Consider the following 21,131-nt stretch of genomic DNA (forward strand, 5'->3'; position numbering starts at 1 on the left):
GAGGACGGCTCGCAGGAGTGGCTCCCGGGATCCATCTGTGCAGCTCTGTGAATGTGTCACCATGGCTGTTCCTCTGTGACCTGTGAACATCGTGTGCATGATCCCCATTTCCCCAAACTCCCGGCAGCCTGCCTCTGCTAATCTTGTCTTGCTCCAACATGGACCTGGCCACCATCTGACTTGTGTTGCCAATGGGGCAGAGCATCTTGATGTCCCCAGATGCTTGGAAAGGCATCTGGGCACGTCTGCCTCTTCCTTTGGACCCTGGCCCCTGCCACGTGACACACCTGTTAGGTTGAGCCGAGTCCCCCCTGCTGGGCAACCCAGGACCAGCCAGCAGGGGTCTTGGGGGCAGGGGCCAGCCCAGCCAAGATCAGCAGAACCGACCCAGGTGTGCAGACCAGGAGTAGGAGTCAGTGGCTGCTGGCTAGACCACCAAGTTTGGGTGGTGTGTTATGTGCCGAGGCAGTAGATATGACACAGAACTGAAATCAGAGTCTTGGGACAGGGAGGCTGGTGCCCCTGTGACAGAGCTTGTGTGGGGCACAGGGTGTTATGGGGACTGAGTATGGCCTCTGTAGAAATGCTCTGCCCGTGATTTCCCTGCCCTAGGAAGCAACTCCTTCCTCTTTCTCCTTATCAGCTGGGGCCCCACTTTTCTGTTCTGCCAGACAATTCTTACGTCCTCAGTGAGAATGGGTGCCAGGTGCAGAGAAGAGATGGTGTGGTGAGAACGTGGCCCCGTGGAGGACAGCTCTCTCCCCTTCCCCTTGGGTTGGGCAGACATGGTGGCAGTCACAATTCCCTGGGCCGGTGGCTGCTGGTTGCCAGGGAGATTTTAATGGGAGGGCCAGTTGCCTGATAAGCCCTCCTCAGGCTGCAGAAATGCAGGCAGTGTGCCCTGGGGTTCAGTTGTGGGTGCAGCCCTGGAGCGTGGGACACAGGGCCTGTTCCCCCAGCCACAGACCCCGCACTGCCTTAGGGCGCCGCCCCCCTGCCTCCCTCCCCCTGCTGCATTTTCTTCACAGTGCTGGGCACTGTCTACCGGCAGCGTCCACGTCCCCGCCGACCATCTGCCCCAGCAGTGGTGTCTGCTGCGGGGCCACAGAGACTGGGTCTGCGTACGCCTGCCACCGTGCTAGGCCAGTGCCTGGGCCGCCGAAGGATGATGCTGGTGGGCAAAGACGGAGAGGCCCCGTGCCTCCCTCATATGTAAACAGTCAAGACCTATCAGGAAATGCTTACCAGGAAACAGTTTGTTCTCTTTTCCACCAAAGACATTTACACTACTAACCAGAGCTCATGATGCCCGGGGAGGACTGGGCTGCAGTCCCCAGCCGGTGGCCTCCAGCTCTGGGGCAGATGGGTGCTCAGGGAGGGCGGTGGCTCTCCCCTGGGCTCGTTGGGTTCAGGTCTGATCGGCCCCCTCCCTGTGGCCTGAGGCTCGTGATTACTCCCTCTGGCTCTGATGGAATCGCTCCATGAATACAGATTTACAAGTGCCCCTCCCCTGCCCTCAGTGCCCTCACTGAGCACGACCTGCACAATTTGTGGTGCCTGGTGCAAAATGAAATTGCAAAGCCTTCTGCTAAAATCCTATTTAGAATTTCAGGATGGCAACAGGAGAGCCTTACACCTGTGACCCCCAGGCTGCGCACCGGGGAAGCCAGCCCTGGCCCTGCCCCGGTGTTCTCAGCGTTTGCAGGGAGGCATAGGCCGGCGGGTGGGGCAGGTGGTGCTGTGTAGAGAACGCTTCTCAATTCGCCATCTATGCCAGGTGCCAGCTATTACCTAGTAAAACGTGAGGCACTTGGGGAAGCTTCCCAATCCATTTCCTGAAGGTGTGTTTTTTTCTCTCTAGGATCACGAGATGAAAGCTTTTACTACGTGTATTGCTCCTGGGATTGGCAATACTGGTCTGAGTAAAACCATCCATTTCCCTCCTCCCTCCTGCCCGCTGCCTCGCCTGCCCCCTTCACGAGTGCCCATTATGTGCCTGGCCCTGTGTCAGCTGCAGCGGGGGATCAGTCAGACAGCAATCCTGGAGAAACGATAAAAAAATGCAAACTTGAAAATATGAGGATGTTGTGAAAGGCAGAAGGTTATAGGAATTTGGAGAAGGAATGTGTCCCTGTACTGGACTGGGGACAGAGAGGGCTTCCCGTGACAGCTCTGAAGCAGCCTCACGGGCTCTGCCCCCCTCGCCCCCACCCATGGCTTGTCCATCTCTGCTTTCTTGGTTATAAATTGCCAGCACATGAGACCCTATCAATTACAGAATCAATTACACCGGGTGCTGGAGGGGAACAGGCAGAAGAGCTCCTGCTGAAATGACCTTTATGTGAATACTTAAGGTTGAACTTGAAAAATAGAGGCTATTTGAAATCCTCCTATTAAACTGCATCAAAACCCTACCTAAGGATATCCTCACCATTCATCCCCCTGGAAACGGCCACCCTGTGGACCCCTGTGCCTATTAAAGATGGTTTTGGCATGAGGGCCAATTTTCCAGGCCTGGCGTCCTGGAAGGTGTGCAGCCCTCTCAGCTGTCCCCGTCAGGTGTGGCTTTTTAGTTCATGTGCAGCGCTGAGCACCTGTGTTTGCCCAAGCCCTTTGCCAGCCGACATTCAGCATCTCGCCTAAGCTGCAGGAAGAGCCAGGAAGGTGGAGGGTGACGGGCTTCTGGCACCCCTGATGGTGTCTTACCCCTCCATCTGCTGGCCCTGCTCACCTCTGCTGGGCTTCCTTCTTGAACTGGCTTCTCCAAGTGGTAGCAAGGTGGCTGCTGGCTGCCAAATGCCACTCAGAGGTAAGTGCCAACTTCCCACTTTAGTTCTGGCTGACGTCCAAAGGAGGTCCTCCTTGGCACGTCTTGGGCCACGTGCCTGCGGTAGAAACAAATGGCCTGGGTGGGTGGGGGGCAGCCAGGCCTGGACGAGATGGAAGGGGCAGGGTGTACCCAGTGGGCAGGGCCCAGCCCCCAAAGGAAAGAATCTGGACAGTCACCCTCGTTATTTCAGAAGGAAGCATCTTTTCATAATAGAGAATTTAGGAAGAGAGAGGGTGTCTGCCCAGATTCTCAAGTTTTGGGTGTGCATGTGAAATTATTTTGTAGGCAGAAGCACAGGACTCCTGTAGGATCAAAGGATTTTCACAGTGGCAAACCCGCAGAAGGCACAGTGACAGCCGATGAGCGGTGCCCGTTGCGTCCCGGCGCTGTGTGGCCCTGATCGGTCAGAGCGTGAGGTGGGGCCCCCTCTCCCGGAGGCGTGGGAAGCAACTGTGGGACGCAGCGCATGAGGGCTCGTTGGCCCAGCTCTGTGCTCCCTTCCTGGCACCGGGGAGCGGAGGGCGGGACGCTGGAGGTGGTGGAGGCCACAGGGGTGTCGCGGCTGACGCGGGGCTGCCCTGGGCCTAGGTGGCCCCTCCCCGTTGTGTGCTGCTTTTCCTTCAGTGTGGTCTGAGCCGCCCACCGACGAGGACTTCAGTTTTCTCCATTTTGGGCCTTGTCACTTAATGTCGTGCCTAATTAAACATGAGCTGGGCTTGGGGTCACTTTGCCCTGAGTTGTGTAGGCAGTGAAGACGTCCTCATCTCATCACCGACTGCCTCCCTGAGCGCCACCTGCCAAGGGTGCTCATCAGGGACGGGGGCCGTGCCCAGTGGGTGGGACAGAGGCATCCTGATGGGGTGCGCGTCTGGTGGGTGGTAATGAAGGTGTCCTGCTGGTCAAGCCCAGGGAAATGAGCCTGTTTTTGGCAGCACTTGAGATGGAACAGGGCGGCTCTTCCGCAGTTGTGCTGGGTCATTTCCTCTAAGCAGCGTTTCCAGCTCCTTCCTTTTTGCAGGGAAACCCGATAGCCCAGGATTGTGTTAAGTAAAGAAAGACAGCTGTCTGGGGTGGGGGGCTCCTGCAGTCACCAGGGGCCTACGGCCAGCCGGAAGGTGGGCAATGATGTGCAAGGGTTGCTGGGAGACATTCCGTCAGAGTTTGGAAGTAAGCAGATCAGGGCCACCTTTTGATAATCTTCCTGGAGGAAGGTGGTGAAGGGGCAGAGATCCTGGTGGCAGGAGGCTGGGAGGTGCCCCCAGTGGGGCATCAGGAGCCCGGGGCTCTAGGCTCAGTCCTGACCCTGCGACGCGAGCTAGTCCATGAACCGTCGGGGCGGTGGAAGTCTTCATCTCGAGAAGAAGGGTTCGCACTTGCTCTTTCTCCCCTGGAAGTCCGCTTCTGCGATGTGAGCCCCACCTAAGTATTTCAATTCCATGCCACTTAATATCTAGATATGTCCATTGCTTGTTTTCTGCAACGAACACAAGTTACTGTTGGCGGCTGGAGTTTCTCAAGTATGTAAAGTCCCTTGAGTAAAACGTACCAACAGCCCAATATTAGCATTCTTCACACTGTTAGTGATGACACGGGGGGCAGGCTCCTGCCAGGGTCCCCAGGTGAGGCGGGCACAGGGCTTCCACGGCCATGTGCCTGCTCTGGGCCTCCGTCCCCTCCTTGCACGCCGAGGGGCGGCCGGTCTCGCGGGGGCTTCCGGACTTACCCGCGTGGCCTCCTGTCCTCGCGTGCCCAGCTCGGCAGCCACATAGGACTGTGTGATCCCTCCTCATTTTCCCAACGGAAGTGCAAAACACACCTTCTTTTTAAAACAAATTTGAATCAAGATTAAATGTTATTTGGGTGTACATAGTCCTATGGCAATATGTTCATACTTAATTTTAGGTGGAAAAAGCAGGTAATAAGTTGTATATCTATTATTGAGACCGTCTTTGTAAAAATATACCGATTTGAATATGTTTGCTGGGGAAAGTCTGGAAGCAGAGATCCTGGTGGCAGTGAGAGGTGAAGCTGCTTAGTTTACTTTTTTGTTGTTGATTTGTATTTTCTCCTTTTCCTATAATTATAATGTCTTATATGGGGAAAAATTGGGGATATTAAATTTTATTTTGTTCATTTTGTAACTTCCTCCTGTTAGGATTATCAGGGCAGAATGAGGGACTTAAAGCCAGGTTAGTAATCGGTATGGGGGGGGTCAGTTCCTGGTCACGTGGGGACCAGTGTTCACTTCCTGGGTGGTGGTTTCTTTGAGAGCCTTCAGACTCCCTGGACGGCCTCTGCGGGCCTCTCCCACCTGCAGGCCCAGCCCCGGCTGGCTCTCCTGCCCCCCGTCTGTGGGGTGCCACCCCACGCCCACCCCCCAGCTCCTCCTCAGAGGCGGGCTCCCACCTCTACCTGATGCTGCCAACAGCAGCCACTTCCTTTCTAAATTCTCACCAAAGCGATGGCATGAAAGGCAGCAGAGGAGTCGGTGCTGTGCTGCGGCCCCCGAGCATTCTGTGCGACGTGAGGGCACACGGGCTTCGGTGCCCGCCCCGGGCTGCCCCCGGCCGGCCTGCACCTCCACCCCCGGCCCCCGGGGTCTCCCGGGAGCGGCCCCCCCTCCACCCCTGGGGCTGTGCATCTCAAGGTGGGTGGCTCCCACGTACTGCTGGGACAACCCTGCAGGTCTTTTTATTGTGTTTCGTCTATTGCCTGCCTCTTGTAACTTTGTGTCATGAGAAAGTTCAAATATACCCCCGAAGAAGAGAGAGCGGCCCAGAGAGCCCCCATCTGTCCCCTCCGTCCCCTTTCAGCCAGCGTCAGCACCAGCGTTTCGTCCACCTGATCCCAGCTCCTGACCACTGCTGACCACAGGCCGATCCCTGGTCCCCTGTTCCACCTGTGAACGCTTCCGGATGTGTCTTTAAAAGACAAGGGTGTTTTCAGACAAAACTGTGGTGGCAGCTGCCCTGGTTACCCCTTGGAGATAATTCGGGGTGATTTCATATCCATGGAGACACAAGCTTGAAGAGGAGAAGGCAGGCAGGAGGGGCCGCCAGCTGTGACGACTGAACGTGAGGGTCCAGGGCCTGTGGCACGGCCCCCGCCACGGCTCCGTCCCTGGGCGGCTTTGGTCAGACTGGGGGATGTCTGGGCCTCAGTTACTTGATTTGTTAATGTGTGAACAATAACACTGCACTTGCCTGAAGGCAGAGGAGTGAGGCTGGTTTTTAAGACACTTTTGGGGATGAGGTCGCTGAGCTTTGGAATCAAGCGTCACCACCAGGAGCATGCAGGTAGCAGAGGTAGGTTTCCATGGGGTTCCGTGGGGTTCCGGGCAGACCCCAGGCCTTGCTGGCCACAGGCAGGCTCCTCTGGCTGGCCGGGCCTGCAGGATAGGGCAGGTTTGATAAGGCTGCTGCCGGAAGACGCTGCTGCAGTTTGGGGCTCCCTGATAAGAAGGCCCCACAGCCTCCTTTTGTAATTTATTCCTGTATCTGGCAGCCCTGAGTGAAGTGTTGCTATGGCAACAGAATAAAGGAACTAACGGTTCACTAGTAAAATGTTTCCGCACACCTAAACCAAGGAATAAGAGCTTCTTGAGTATTTCCACGTGCGGAGCGCCATTGTTTAAGGGATGTCAGGGCAGTCTTGCCTCCCCCCTGAAGAGAGGTGTCGGCATAAACCAAGGTGAGGAAGAGCCCCCAGGGGCAAGCGGGAGGCTCAAAGCGTCGGAACCTGTCTGGTGCCCCTGGGGGTGAGCGTGCAGCCCAGCCTCTGGGTGTCCATCCCCAGGTCTAAGCACCCGGCCGCAGCACCATGCTGCACTGGGCCACCAGTCCACTGAGGCCCTGCCACACGGGCCACGTGCACTGCCTGGGAGGGCCTTGACATGCCTGCACCGTGCCCTCCTCGGCGTCCTGCCTCTGCTCAGAGCTGGGGCTTGGGCATCATGTCTCCCGTCCTGAGGGGCCATGGAGCTTGGGAGATGGGGTTGCTGGTGGACGAGGAAACCTTGGGGCACCTGACCAGCTGGGTGGTCAGCGTAGCCTGGCGATGGAGGTGGGGCAGCTCCTGGGAGACCCCTGTGGGGTTGGGGGCTGGAGGTGCAGGTCAGCAGGTGTGGGCCAGGCTGGGGCAGGTCCAGTGGTGGTGGTGGTGGTCGTAATAGCAGTTGAGGCGAGGGCATGCTGGTCTTTACTACACTCTCACCTGTGACAGGCATCCACCCCTGGTCATGCCCATCTCATTTAACCTCCACTGCCTACCCAGTGAACATTCTCAATAGAGGATCAGCCCCCCTTTAGAGACTAGGGATGGAGCAGAGCAAACTTCCAGAATGTGCGTGCAGGACATGGGTGCAGAGCACACACACACAGGCCACAGACCCCACTCAGAGTGCACACATGCACACCACACCTCACCCCACCCAGACACAGAACACAGACACATGCCCCATACACACAGATGCATACCCATACTGACCCACACAGGTGCATGCACACATACAGACCTCAGACATCACACACACACAAACAGTATGCACATGTCCCATGTACACACCACACACAGACGCACACACTTACCACATACCTACCCTACACACACACACACACACACACACACACTGAGCACACACACAGATGCATACACACATTACATACCCACACATAAACTCACAGATGCACACATACACACACCACACATAAGTTTAACTCACAGGTCCATTTTTTCAACAAGGATTCATTGACGCCTATGATGTGTGTTTGCTACTGAGCAGCTTCTGTGTGGCACTGTTATGTGAGTGCCTGCTAAGGGCACTGTCCTAAGCACTGGGGACACAGCAGTGGAAAACGTGAGAAATCCGTGTCCTTGTGGAACTTACATTCCAGTTTATAGCCTCGTTTGCTCATCCTGCTTGGCAAATCCCAGCTTTGTAGAGATTTCTGGTTTTCATAAAGACCCAGAACATTCACATTGGAAGAGGAGCATGTGCCAGGAGCTGGAGGCCCCCCAAACTGCATGGAGGAGGGGTGCCTACAGGCCGACTCAGTGGCCAGCCAGGCCTGGGGACAGTTGCTCTCTGTCCCATAGGGGCTTTCCCACATCCCATCACCTTATAAGCCATGGTGCACGTCTCATCATGCCCACTCTACCAATAGACAAAGGGCCTCCGCGGAGCTTAGCTGTGACTTCCTCAAAGTCACGGTGCTGCTGAGGGGATGATGGGGTCCATGCTGACCCCAGGTGAGCTCTTTCATGAATAGGTTTTGTACATCCTGACTGCTGTAGGCCATACCCATTGTTCTGGTCATGGAAAGGCTTAGGCCCTTGACCCCCTTCAGAGCCACTGGACACCAGAGCTGGCTTAGATCAACCTGGCACTCTCCCATGCCAGGCAGAGCACATGAGCCCCTTCTAAGGCAGGGGTGGGGGGAGGAAATGCTGCACCCGCCACCCCCCCACCTGGCTGTCCTGAGCATGGCTGCAGCCTCGAGGGAGGGCCCTGCCTCCTGAGCCTCTTTTAATGAGCTCACTTGCCATTTGTGTATTTTCTTTGGAGAAATGTTTATTCAGAACTTCTGGCCACCTCTCAGTTGGGTCATCTGTGTTTTTGTCTTTGAGTCGTAGGACTCTATATATTCTAAATACTAGATCCTTATCAGTATGTGATTTGCAAATATCTTCCCATCCTGTGGCTGTCTTTTCACTTTCTTGATAGTGTCCTTTGCGGCACGCAAATGTTTTTAATTTTGGTGAAGTCCAGTTTATTAGTTTTCCCTTTAGTTGTTTATGCTCCTGGTGTTATAGCTAAGGAGCCATCGCCAAATCCAGGGTCATGGAAATTCACCCTATGTTTTCTTACAAGAATTTTGCAGTTTTAGCTCTGACATCAGGCTTTATTCAATAAAGTATTTAATCTGGCTCCTCGAACCGAGGTGGGCGACATGATCCTTACTCTTTCTCTTGCTGCTCTATTGGCTGCTGCAAGATTCAAATAATGGACTTTGGATTTCTCCCAAATGAGAAGATGATGTGGCTAAGGTCTCTGGGAACAGGTGTCTTTAGGGGGTGGCTTCTGCCCAGGTTCCAGGGAACAGAGGGGTCCTCTGTGGCTATTTATCCCTTTGACTTGCCTTTAGGGTCATGGATTGTTGGGCTGTGGGAGGAAGCCGGTTCTGAGCTGGGTCCGTGTGGTCTCTGTCCTGGGGACTTTTATACCCGGCTCCTGTGGCTTATGTCACCCAGCTGCTAGACTCGACCCTGTTTCCCCACTGTCTGCTCGCTTCTCCTTCAAGTCCAGGGATCTACCTATGATGTCAGAGGAGCACATCTCCCGGCCCAAGTTCGGCTTCAGAGCCCTCCCTGAACAGTGCTCAATGGGCAGACCTGGCTAGGAAGCAGTAACCTAAGAAAAGGGTCCAGAAACCCTTCTTCCTGCCTGGAAATGCTGACCGATTCCCCCGGACCCGTCACATTACCTGTCTCTGGGCCCTTCCCAGGTCCCTTCCCAGGCAGCTCTGCCCTCGGTCTGTGTGTGTGTGTGTGTGTGTGTGTCCCTCTTTCTCCGTGTTGTCTTTCTCTGTTTCCCCATTTCTCTCTTTGTCCCTCCCTCTCTCTGTGTGTCTCCGTCTCTCTTTTCTCTGCACCTCTCTCTCACTCACTCTCTTCTCCCCACTCACCTTCCCCCTTTCTCGCCCTCTCTCCGCCTCCTCTCCTCCCTTTTTCCTTGGAAACTTCCAGCATGTGTCCATGTCCGTCCCCCTGCCCCCACCCCCGCCCTGAGGCATGCTGGCTACACTTTGAGCGCCTTTGTTTCTGGACTGTGAGGTCCTTGTGGTCAGAGACATTGTCTTCCTCTGAGCCCTCTGAGCCGAGGTGAGGGCCAGCCACGTCACAGGCACTCGGTTCGGTGAAGCAAGGTGTCATGGAGGCCTGAGGAGCGTACCTGTGTTTCGCTCTAAGTTGAGGAAGCCCCAAGTCAGTGTGTGTGTGATAGAGATCTGTGGGGCAGGGTGGCCTTGACATGGTCCTGTTTCCCGGAAACTGGCTTGTTAGGGAAGCTCCTAAGGTGAGGTTTCTGGAAGCATCAGCTAAACCCCCCTCACCTTGATCAGAAAACTGGAAAAGCCTGGTCATTTCTGCTCTGCTGCCTCTGGGGTCTCTCAAGTCTGTGTGGGCACAGGGCTACTTTAAGTCATGATAATGAACCTGCTTTGGGGGTTCGGACCATCTGGGGGTTACCTGGGCGGTGGGCGTGCATGGGCCTTTCGTGGCCCATCTAGCAGCCCTTCTGGGGGATGGCCGGCTGGTCAAACTGGACCCTCAAAGGGAAGAGGCCCTCGCTTGTCAGCACTGCCGGGTTCCCTCTGAAGGCCTGAGCTGGTGATGTGGCCAGGATGGACTGGCTGCAGCTCGGCAAAGCCCAGGAAAGCCTCTGCATGGGTGGGAGGTGCTGACCAGCCACCCTGCTCCTCCCGGGCTGTGGTTCCTGGGCACTTGGGGGTTCCAGACCTGCCACTTGACTGGACTTTCCAGTTAAAACACCTAAAACTCAAGAAGGTCAAGTGAGGCCACAGCAGTGACCCTCAGGGCACTGGGGCCCTCTGCACACTGTCCTCCAGGGAGGCTTGGTGGCCCCCACTCATTCCCACCGATGACGGGCACGTGAGCTGCGGAATGACTGATAGAAGACAAGGAGAGCGGGCCCAGAGCTTTACCCCAGTTGGCAGGGTGCCGCTGAGGAGTGAGCGACAGCCTTGCTCCAGAGCAGACACGGCCCTCCGCCCCCTGGCATTTCCCACCTGCCAGGAAAGCTGTGCTCCGGGGTCTGCGCTGAAAATGAACGAAGAGACTTATTTCCACCACCAAAGGAATCATCATCTGATCCCTCCTTTGAAATGAAAAATGAAGTGCTGCTTCCAAGCATCCCCTGGATTAGAGATTTGAACATAAACCTGAAACTGAGCTCCGAGGAGGAAACGCAGGGGGCAAGCTCCCGACACCCGTCTTGGCAGTGACTTTCTGAATCCGACACCCAGAGCAGAGGCAACAGAAACAGGAATAAACACGTGGGACTTCATCCAACTAAAAAGCTTCTGCTCAGCAAGGGCTGCTGCCACCAGCAAAGGGAAAAGGCTGACAGACGGGGAAGGCATCTGCGAGTGCCTGTGACAGGGGTCAGTATCTAAGTGTACCAGGACCTCGCGCGACTTAGTGGCAAAAACATCCCAAACCAAAAAACAACCAGAAGACCAACAAATAGCCAAATTAAATAATGAGTGAAGGGCCTGAATAGATGTCTCTCCGAAGAAGACATACCAGTTACCAACAGGCACCTGAAAAGGTGTGCAGGGATGTGCATGTCGGACCCCCAAGCGCCCACCTCATGCCTGTTGGCAAGGCATGAGGCCATAGGTGCCAGGGGAGGGTGTGGAGAGCGGGGCCCTCGTGCCCTGTGGGCAGGACAGACATCGGTGCCGCCTCTGTGGGGAGCAGCATGCTGGCTCCTCAAGAAATTAAAAATAAAGCTACTATGTGATCCGGCAATTTTACTTCTGTGTGTTTATCTGAAAAAAACAAAACAAGTACCTTGAAGAGATGTCTGCTATTCAGCCTTAAAAAAGAAGGAAATCCTGGCATTTGCAACCTCACGGATGAACCTAGAGGGCGTTATGCCAAGTGAAATAAGCCAGTCACCAAAGGACACATACTGCACAGTCTCACACGTGGGATCTAAAAAAAGCTGAATTCATGGAAACAGAGTAGATAAATGTCTGCCAGGTGGCGGGGGGCGGGGAAATGAGAAGAAAGCGGTGAAGGGGTGCAGACTCTCAGTTACGAGGTGAGTAATGTCTGAGCATCTGACGGGTCATGTGGTCCCTTAGTTGATAACAGTGTCATATAATGGAAATTATTTAGCAGAACCTAAATGTTCTCACGAAAGAAAGAGGAAGGAAGGAGGGAGGGGGGAGGATCGATACGGGAGGTGGTGGAGGCGTCAGTCAGCTGGCCTGTGGGATTCCTCTCCCAGCGCTGTAGGTCTGTCAGGTCATCACGGTGGGCACTTTAAATACCCGCGATCTATGTGTCATTATACCTCAATAAAGCTGAGAAAAAACAACCCCAAAACATCCCCTGCATTTGTAAGTCCTGTTCCACGTCCTGGCTGTGAACGGATGTCCAAAGTCAGCAAAGAGGACCCCCTACCTTTTCTCCTAGATCATCGGTGATGGAAGATTCAGGCCTCAAACTAGGGCTCTGAGAACCTCCCCCCCACAACACAGGACCGCCCTGTGGCTTTACCACACGACAGGACCAAGTGGGCCGAGGGGTCTGGCCTGTTACCAAGAAACAGAAAGAGCCAGAATCTGTGTGTTTGCCTCCTGATGAGCTTTGATGCACTGGGAACACTTAACTGCCGCAGGGGCCTCCTTCAGGACGTCAAGCCCCAGCCCCGAGGCCCCCATGGCATGTCTGGATTGGCATCCCGGTGCAGACGGTGCTGACCTGTGCCATCCTTGGGCAGATGGGGAGAACAGCTGCGGTGGCCGCTTTCCAGGTGCTTCATTTTCTCAGGGAGCCCTGACTGGGAAAGGGCACAGCAGGCACTGAAACGTGGACTTAAGGAGGGTTCGATTTGGTGAGCTGTGCGCACCGGCGCCTTTGATTCACAAGCAGATGCCACAAGGGGGCCTATCTCTGTTCTGACCACTGGGTGTCTCAGTCTCAAAAATTAAAAAAAATGCCTTGGTGAAGTAAGAATAAAGCTAATTCCTCAGATTTTTTTTTAAAATCCTCACATTGTTATGACTTAAGAAATAAAATCTTCTCTTTCACTAATCTTTCTTAGTAGAATAAAGACCTGTCCCTTCTCTGTAGGACCAAATGATCTTTGTTCACAGCTCAGAAATGCTTAACCTCTTTCACAGAAGCTCCTGGAAGCTGACAGAAAATCATAGGGGCTCATCTACTTTTGCAAGGATGAGCGTACAAGTGGCCACTAAGGAAAATTCCCAGAGGACAATGTCAAAGCATTAAAAAATACCTCAGTATGGACATCAGGGATCACTAGTATTTTTAGATTCACATGCATTTTCATAATGTGCTTCATTTTCCCTGGATCTGTAGGGAATTGGCCTCCCTTGAGGAATAAGCTCTCATCCCGCAGTTTAGGGTTGGCCTTTGTGGTGCTTGTATTTGGGGAGGAATTAGCTGTTTGGGAAGTTATGTGACCTTGTGCTGCTGTGCTAAGCAGGAGCCATGTGTGCCGTTCTTCTGGGCTAGGCGTTCTGGCAGTGGAGGGCCACAGAGGGAGCCACCCTGTGGAGTCAGAAACCCAGACCTGGTTAAGTTTTTGAGCCTCAGTTTAACTATCTGTAAAAGGTGGCTCGTTATTCCTGCTTCACTGGGTCCTTGTGTGGAAACCCGTGAAGTGCCTGCTGGAGAGGGTGGCCCTGGGGCCGCATGCCACACTCGGTCCCACGCCGCCCCCAGCTGCAAGCGGCCCCACGCCTTGCGGGCAGACTGGCCCTGACATCACACTGCCGGGAGAGTGCGAGGGCCCCAGAGCTCTGCCTGCTCCTCACTCTGCAGCCCAGGCCCTGCCACCACAGCCCGTCTGCGGACCAGTCCGAGTAACGCCGTCATCACACGCTCCCGTTTCTGCATTCAGAGGAACACCCAGGCATCCAGCTCACCCCTCACCTAGACTGCGGGCCGAGGGGCTCAGCACCCGCCCGGTCCCACCTCCTGATGCCTACCAGCAGCAGGCAAAGAGAAGAGTTGCTGTCTCTGCACAGTGAGGCCCGCGGGCGCTTGAGGACCACAGGGCCCTGAGGCAGCAGGCCCAGCAGCCGCGCCCTGCAGAGGTGGGACTCAGGTGGGCTGCTGGCCGAGTGCGAGGCCTGCCAGAAAGGGGGCTGGGGAGCTGGGCCAGCTGAGCAGCCTGGGCTGCTGGCTGAGCCTCCGGGGGAACATCGCAGGGATGGCAGCATCCTGAAGGGATGGCAGCTGGCCTCTGCCACGTGCGCTTGGTCACTGAGCAGGCTGGAATGGGCAGGGACCATCTGAGGGGTGCCTCACACCCAGCGCACATGCCCTGGGCCTCACTTCTAGTTCTAGCTGCAGTGAGGGCCACCAGTCTAAAGGGACTGTGACGTCATGCTGATTGCAACCTCGGCTGTCAGAGGGAGCCCAGCACCCCTGTGAGAGCCAGGACTTGTGTGGGAAGCCCCCAGGGGATGGCAGCTGCTGGACATGTCTGCTCTTTTCCCCCCTATACCCAACTCTGCCACACTCATTGGGGTCCAGCAGAATCCAGCCTGATGGCCTGTGGGCCACACCAATGCCACGACTTAAAACGGCTTTGCCTCCTTTCTTGTCCCATTCACGATCCCTGCCCTGGACCACCCCCCACGAAGATGACCTGCTCACGAGTTTCCATCTCAGGCTTTGCAACAAAGTTCATGTGATGCCCAAGTCTGGGTTATGGGATCAGTGACCCAAGTGGGCTAGACCTGTGGGGTGGGGGCAGGCAGTTAGGAGACATGTGAGGGAAGAAGAAGAAGAAGAGGGGATTACCAGGTCCAGGGGTATCACGCAAGGGCCGGAGGCACAAGTCACCTGGCATGTGACCTGCTCATGTTCAGCTGGGCACCAGCAATTAGTCATGGATGTGGTCACGCAGTCAGCACTGCACACACAATGGTGAAGAGATGAAACTGAGTCCTCCAGGTCAGGGGTGGGACATGGCAATTGAGGGGCCAAACCCAGCCAACGCACGTCTCTGTCAATAAGGCTTTATGGGTGCCACTGTGCCATGTCGCTGCTGTCACACTGCAGCAGCAAAGGCCACTGTGTGGCTGCAAAGCCACCATGTTCCTCTCTGGCTTGTGGCAGAAAGCTTGCCACCACCTCTTCTGGGCTGGGCGATGGGAGCCCATGGAAGGCTTTAAGTGGCAGGCGGGCTCAGCGTTTCCTTCTGAAAGGTCACTTTATCAGTGTGTGTGTGGGTGAGGGGACAGCCTGGCTGCAGTGTGATCAGAGCTGGGGGCAGCATCACAGAAAGCAGGACATACCATGTTCATGGATTGCAAGATAGCAAAGATGTCAGTAATGCATAAATTGATATACAGAGTAATGCAATTCCTATCAAATTCCAGCAAGATTTGATAGCTAGAGGGATAGATAGATGATAGATACATGGATATATACATAGATTAAAGATAGAGACAATAGACAGATGTACAAAATTATTCTAAAATTTTTATGAAAATCAAAAGACTTAAAAAGGAGGAGATATATGGGCCAGTGGGGTGACAGCTCAGGGAACAAGGAAATTAATACAAGCTGAAGATAGTGTTTGACCCAATCAAACCAACTGGTCCAGAACAAAAATGCTGTATTTTCTTGCGGGTAAAATGTAGAGAAGAACCTCGCACAAGTCCTTGTTTCCTGTTACAAATCTCAAGGAAATATTATTTTTAATTGTATTTCAAGTGGATCCATTAAAATCATTTAAATATGTAAGGACAATACCACTAACATAATTTACTGATAAAATATGCAAATATGTGTTATATCATCTTACCATAGCAACTGAAATCTCATCTATACCAAAATAACAGTAGCAGAAACCATGGGAATTTTGCTGGACATGGTATTGGCTTTAGTCATCTGCTGATATTTAGTGAAAAGTCCATATCAGGCCATGTAGGACCTCAAAGACCATGGTGAGGATTTGGGATTTCATTCCAAGGGTGAAAGACTGTTAAGAGGGTTATGAGGGGAAGTGATAGGAGGAGATGTACATTTCACAGAGCTGCCTGCTATTCTCACATGGAGAGGGGACTGTAGATGGAGAGGACCCATCAGGAAGGTCTGGCTGCTTCCTCACGGTGAGTAAAGAGCAGGTGGTGCCGGAGGCAGACAAGGAGGGCTGGTGTGCTGAGGAGAGCCACCCAGCTGACTGTGTGTTGGGGAAATAGAGGAGGGAAGGGGGACGGATGACTCCTGCATTTGTGTCCTGAGCAGCCAGGCGGGTAATGTGCCCACAACCCTGATGTGAGGGCGGAGGATGAGCACCTTGAGTGGGGTGTTTCCAGATGCCCATTTGATGCCCCAGAGGAGAGCCTTCACCATGCAGCCATGGGGCCCCCCAGTACCCCTAAGGGGAGAGGGGAGAGGCTTGGATAGAAGAACCCACAGGACACAGACTGAGATAAGAGGGGAGTGGGGAGCAGGGGTGACCCACACAACAAAGCTACCACACACCTCAACCTCATCCCAAGGACTGGAGGACTCACACCCAGGAATGACCACACATGCTAAAATGTTTCAAGTCATATTATTTTCTAGTAGAAGAACAATTAATGTCTCAAAAAATTTAAAGTAGACATGTCAAATAATTTTGCTGCCATAAAAAATGATGTATTTTAACTGCACTTGTTAACTTTCCAGCTCAAATGATCTAGTATAAGGTGTGGGGGTAATTTATTTGATAATATTACAAATTAACCAAGGAATTCTAAAATGTTTATGAAGACTACTCTTTGTCTTAAATTTAGGAATTCCAGCTGTAACTGACTTTATAAAACTTCATGTACAGAATAAGAAGATAAAATTGGATTAGAATCTGGTCAAGGAAAGTAATTGGCAAGCTATGAGGCTTTTTAATGTGTAATTAAATTTCAAACAGCACCAAATAACTTATTAATAAGTGAAGCTGAGAACATACACAAGTGAGGGAGGAAAAAATGGAGAGAAGTACAAGTTTAAAAGCTAAGAAAAAAGCGATGAGCTTATTATACTGTGGCTCTCTGGCAGAAAGCTGAAGAGAGCTGAAGGTAACAACTGTCCTGGATGAAATCTGAAGGTATGTGCTTTCTCCCAGGCTGCTCACATACATGAAGGACACGGGGACCAAGAATAAATAAAGGACTCGTGCTGAGGGCCATGCCCAAAGCACCACCCAGGTATGATGTGTGGTGTGTGTGCACGTGTGTGGTGTGTGCACACGTGTGGGGTGTGTGCACACGTGTGGGGTATGCATATTTTCCTTAATATCCACCAGATGACTAGAGCTGATACCATTTCCATCAAAATTCCCATGGTTTCTGCTACTGTTATTTTGGTATAGATGAGATTTCAGTTGCTATGGTAAGATGATATAACACATATTTGCATGTTTTATCAGTAAATTATGTTAGTGGTATTGTCCTTACATATTTAAATGATTTTAATGGATCCACTTGAAATATAATTAAAAAGAATATTTCCTTGAGATTTGTAACAGGAAACAAGGACTTGTGCGAAGTTCTTCTCTACATTTTACCTAAAATACAGCATTTTTGTTCTGGACCAGTTGGTTTGATTGGGTCAAACACTATCTTCAGCTTGTATTATTCTCCTTGTTCCCTGGGCTGTCACCCCACTGGCCCATATATCTCCTTTTTAAGTCTTTCGCTTTTCATACAAATTTTAGAATAATTTTGTTTATCTGTCTATTGTCTCTATCTTTCATCTATCTATCTATCTATCTATCTATCTATCTATCTATCTATCTATCTATCTATCTATCTATCTATCTATCTATCTATATCTATCTATCTATCTATCTATCTATCTATCTATCTATCTATCTATCATCTTTCATCTATCTATCAATCTATCTATGTAGCTATCTATCATCTATTCTTCTATCTATCAAATCTTGCTGGAATTTTGATAGGAAAAGTGCATTAATCTGTATATCAATTTATGCATTACTGACATGTTTGCTATCTTGCCATCCATGAACATGGTATGTCTCTTTATTTTTATCTCCTTTAATTTCTTTCATCAGCATTTTATAGTTGTTACCACACAAGTCCTGTATGTGTTTTGTTAAATTTACACCTAAGTATTTCACTTTTAAAGTGTGTGTAAATAGTACTCTATTTTAATTTCAGTGTCCATATGTTCATTGCCATTATACAGAAATACAGTTGAGGTTTGTATGTTGATCTTGTGCTCATGACCTTTCTGAACTTGCTATTAATTCTAAGAGCTTTTTGTAGATTTGTTGGGGTTTTATGTGTAGACAATCATGCCATCTACAAATAGGATTTGTTTTATTCCTTCCATTTTGGTCTGTATGCTTTTTTATTCCCCTTTCTTGCATCAGTGCATTGGCTTGATTTTCCAGCACTATTTGAGTAAGAGTGATGAGAACTTATATCTTTGCTTTGTTTCCAATGTTATGAGTAAAGCCTTCAGTCCTTACCTTTAAATATAAAGTTAGCTCAGGTTGTTTGTATATGTTTTTCATCAAGTTGAGGAAGCTCCCCTCTATTCTTATTTTTCTGAGAGTTTTTATCATGAATAGGTGTGGCTTTTTTCTACACTGATATGAGAATGTGATTTTTATTCTTTAGCATGATAATATGGTAGATTGCACTGATTGATTTTTGAATATTGAACCTGCCTTGCATTCCTGGAGTATATCCCAGTTGGTCATGGCTTATGATTCTTTTTATGTAGTGCTGAATTCTATCCCTTTGCTGAGGCTTTACATTTATTCATTTGTTTCTAGGGCATATGTACTTGGCTTGTTGATACATTTTTATCATGGCTCTTTTAAAATCCTTGTTAGGTATTTCTTATATGTCAGTTTTAGCATCTTTTCATTGTCTTTCTTCATTCAGCTTAAGATATTCCTGGTGTTTAGTGTGATGAGTGATTTTTTTATTGGAACCTAGACAACTTGGGTATTGTGGTATTGTACTGGATCCCATTTAAACCTCTGTTTCAGCTTGCTTTTGCAGGGAAAGGGGAGTGCCACCTCCTTACTACCAAGTTCAGATGCCCCCCTTGGCCTCCATGACGCCAAGGTCGGGGAGCTCTGCAGTGCTGGTGGGCAGAAGTGTTTGAGTGACCTCCCAGTGGGCCTCTGTTGATGCCTCCCTGTCTGGGAATGGTGGGACCGCCTTGTCACTGCTCCCCAGGTGCTCCCACACACCATGGCCTGGGCATGGCCTCATTACTGCTTGGCTATGGCGGATGTCCTGCCCTTTCCCTGGGCCTCTCTGACGTCACCTGGCTGGGAAGTTGGCGCCCCTCATTATATAGGATCTAAGGGTCTTCCCACTAGCCTTCCTACTCGGCCTTTGCTGACATAGGGGTAGACTGATGTGTTTCTGTCATGTTTGTCGGAATGTGTGTAGGGCTGCCTCTTCCCCAGTCCTTTGACCAGAGAGCAAGCAGGCTTTTGCTGCAGCTCTTTAGTCCTGTGCCACCGGCAGTTCCAGGTTCCAGCCCCTTCAATCCACGCCTGGGGCATCTGAGGCAGAGCGACAACCCCAGGGCCTCATCGCTGTGCCGTCCTTCCAGTCCCAAGCCCCCTCGTGGGTCTGCCTTCTTCTCTTCACTTTTCAGTCTTCTCTTATTGGTTCTGTGCATGATTTCCAGGGTTCTCATTGTGCTCAGTGGGCAGAACGGGGAAAACACATCAAGTCCATATTCCTGGAATGTGAAGCAGCAGAAGCTGGACAGATACTGTCTGACTATCTCTGTGCCGGGCACTCATCTAATCAGCTCTGCCCTCCTCTCAGCCAGGTGCTGTCATGCTCCCCTGAAGCCGAGGAGACGAGGCCCCGTGGAGTCAGCTTGTTCGTGGCCACGTGAATGTTAAGTGGTTAATGTGTGGCTGCAAACCGAGGCTGGTGTGGCTCAGGTGTCTGCTCTTCTCCCTCTGTGATGAGCGGACATCCTTGCTTGTCCCTTTCATTCGTCATGGGTCCTGGTGCACAGATAAGCACCTCGCAGGTGCTCGGCCAGTGCTGGCTGAACGAGCTTCCCGTAGACAGGTCCGTGCTTCCGGGAGGGGTGCCCCTTCTCCAGGGGACCTGGGCTCCTGCTCACCTGGACTTCCTGTCCCAAGACTGAGCAGCTTTCGCTCTTCTGGTTTCTCTGTTTTTTTAAAGGGCTCTGCTCAGTTGATCTTGACCATCTGCCATTCACTCATCAATCTGGTGTCTTTGCAGAGTTCTCAGAACAGAGGCTGTTTCTGGAAAGACTCCTGTTGCTCTGGGTGTGAATCTGGGGTTGCTGTCACACCACAGAGTGGCATCTGCCTTGCTCTGCCTGCGTCTGTCTTCGACCCGTAGCATTTTTTGCAAATATCTGTTGGAGACCCAGGGGACTGTGCCGCTTACCCTGGTGAGTATGTGTCTGGCGCATTGGGCCTCCCACCAGTGTTCTGGGTGTGTGTGCTGTGGAGCACATGGGCTCTGGAAGGTGGCCCCCTGGACCCGAATCCCAGCTCTCCCATTCTTAGCCATGTGACTTTGAGCAGGTTGCTCACCCCCAACACTGCAGGAAACAGAAGGGGAGGAAGGGGCCTGGGAATAGGAATATGAGCTAGGACACTGTTCACATTGTCCCAGAAAGAAATTGAGTTCTGAATCCATGAGTGGGTTTTTGATAGATTATTTTGTCTCTCTTTAACCTTTTGTGTCCAAAATTCAAAGCCTTTTTTGGTTTCTCCCCTCTGCCCTTCAGCACCTGGTGATGAGCTTGTGAACAGGCATTTCCTGCTCTCTTGTCTGTTGTGTGGGGGGCCAAGTGCATCACACTGTCCATGATGGGGGCCGAGCAGCTGTGCGTCAGGGCTGGTGGCAGCCACGTTTGTTTATGGAAATTTTGTTTTATTTCCATCTTTCTAATGACTGCCGTGGGGCTTTAGTTCTCAGCCGAAGGCAGGGAAGAGCAGCCTTTATTGCTGAGATGTAGGCATTTGGGATAATACATGAAGCAAACATCACCACGTGGCCAGTGAGCCCTTCCTGGGTGGCTCATCTACTCCAGTGCTCCAGGGAGAACCAGAAAGTGTTCCCACCTGGGGTGAGTCTGTCAAACAAGTTTCCTCTTCACTTTCCATGGCTTTGTTTAGCTTTTGAAAATTTCCTTTAAATATATTATGCTATTGTATATGTTTCCTTCCTTTATAATTATTCTGAGCCGAGGCTACAGGAAAGAGAAAACATTCAGCCGCAATGGTGAATCCACAGGCAATTATATTCTTATAAATTCCTCTATTCTAAATACAAGTAAATCTTTCTAAATCTCATCTGTGAAGGAAAGGATATGATTGTCAGTAAAACATGTTTAATTAAATGTGTAAATGGGTTAAAGTTGAAAAGGGCGTTGTAGGAGACTGTGGGGCCCCTGATGGAAGCACTAGTTCTTTCAGCAAATATTTATTGACACTGACTCTGTGTCAGGAGATGGCAGGGCTGCAGAGGCTGAGAGGAGCAGGCCG

The sequence above is a fragment of the Manis pentadactyla genome, chromosome 2 (assembly GCF_030020395.1).
Source record: "Manis pentadactyla isolate mManPen7 chromosome 2, mManPen7.hap1, whole genome shotgun sequence".
NCBI classification, from domain to species: domain Eukaryota; kingdom Metazoa; phylum Chordata; class Mammalia; order Pholidota; family Manidae; genus Manis; species Manis pentadactyla.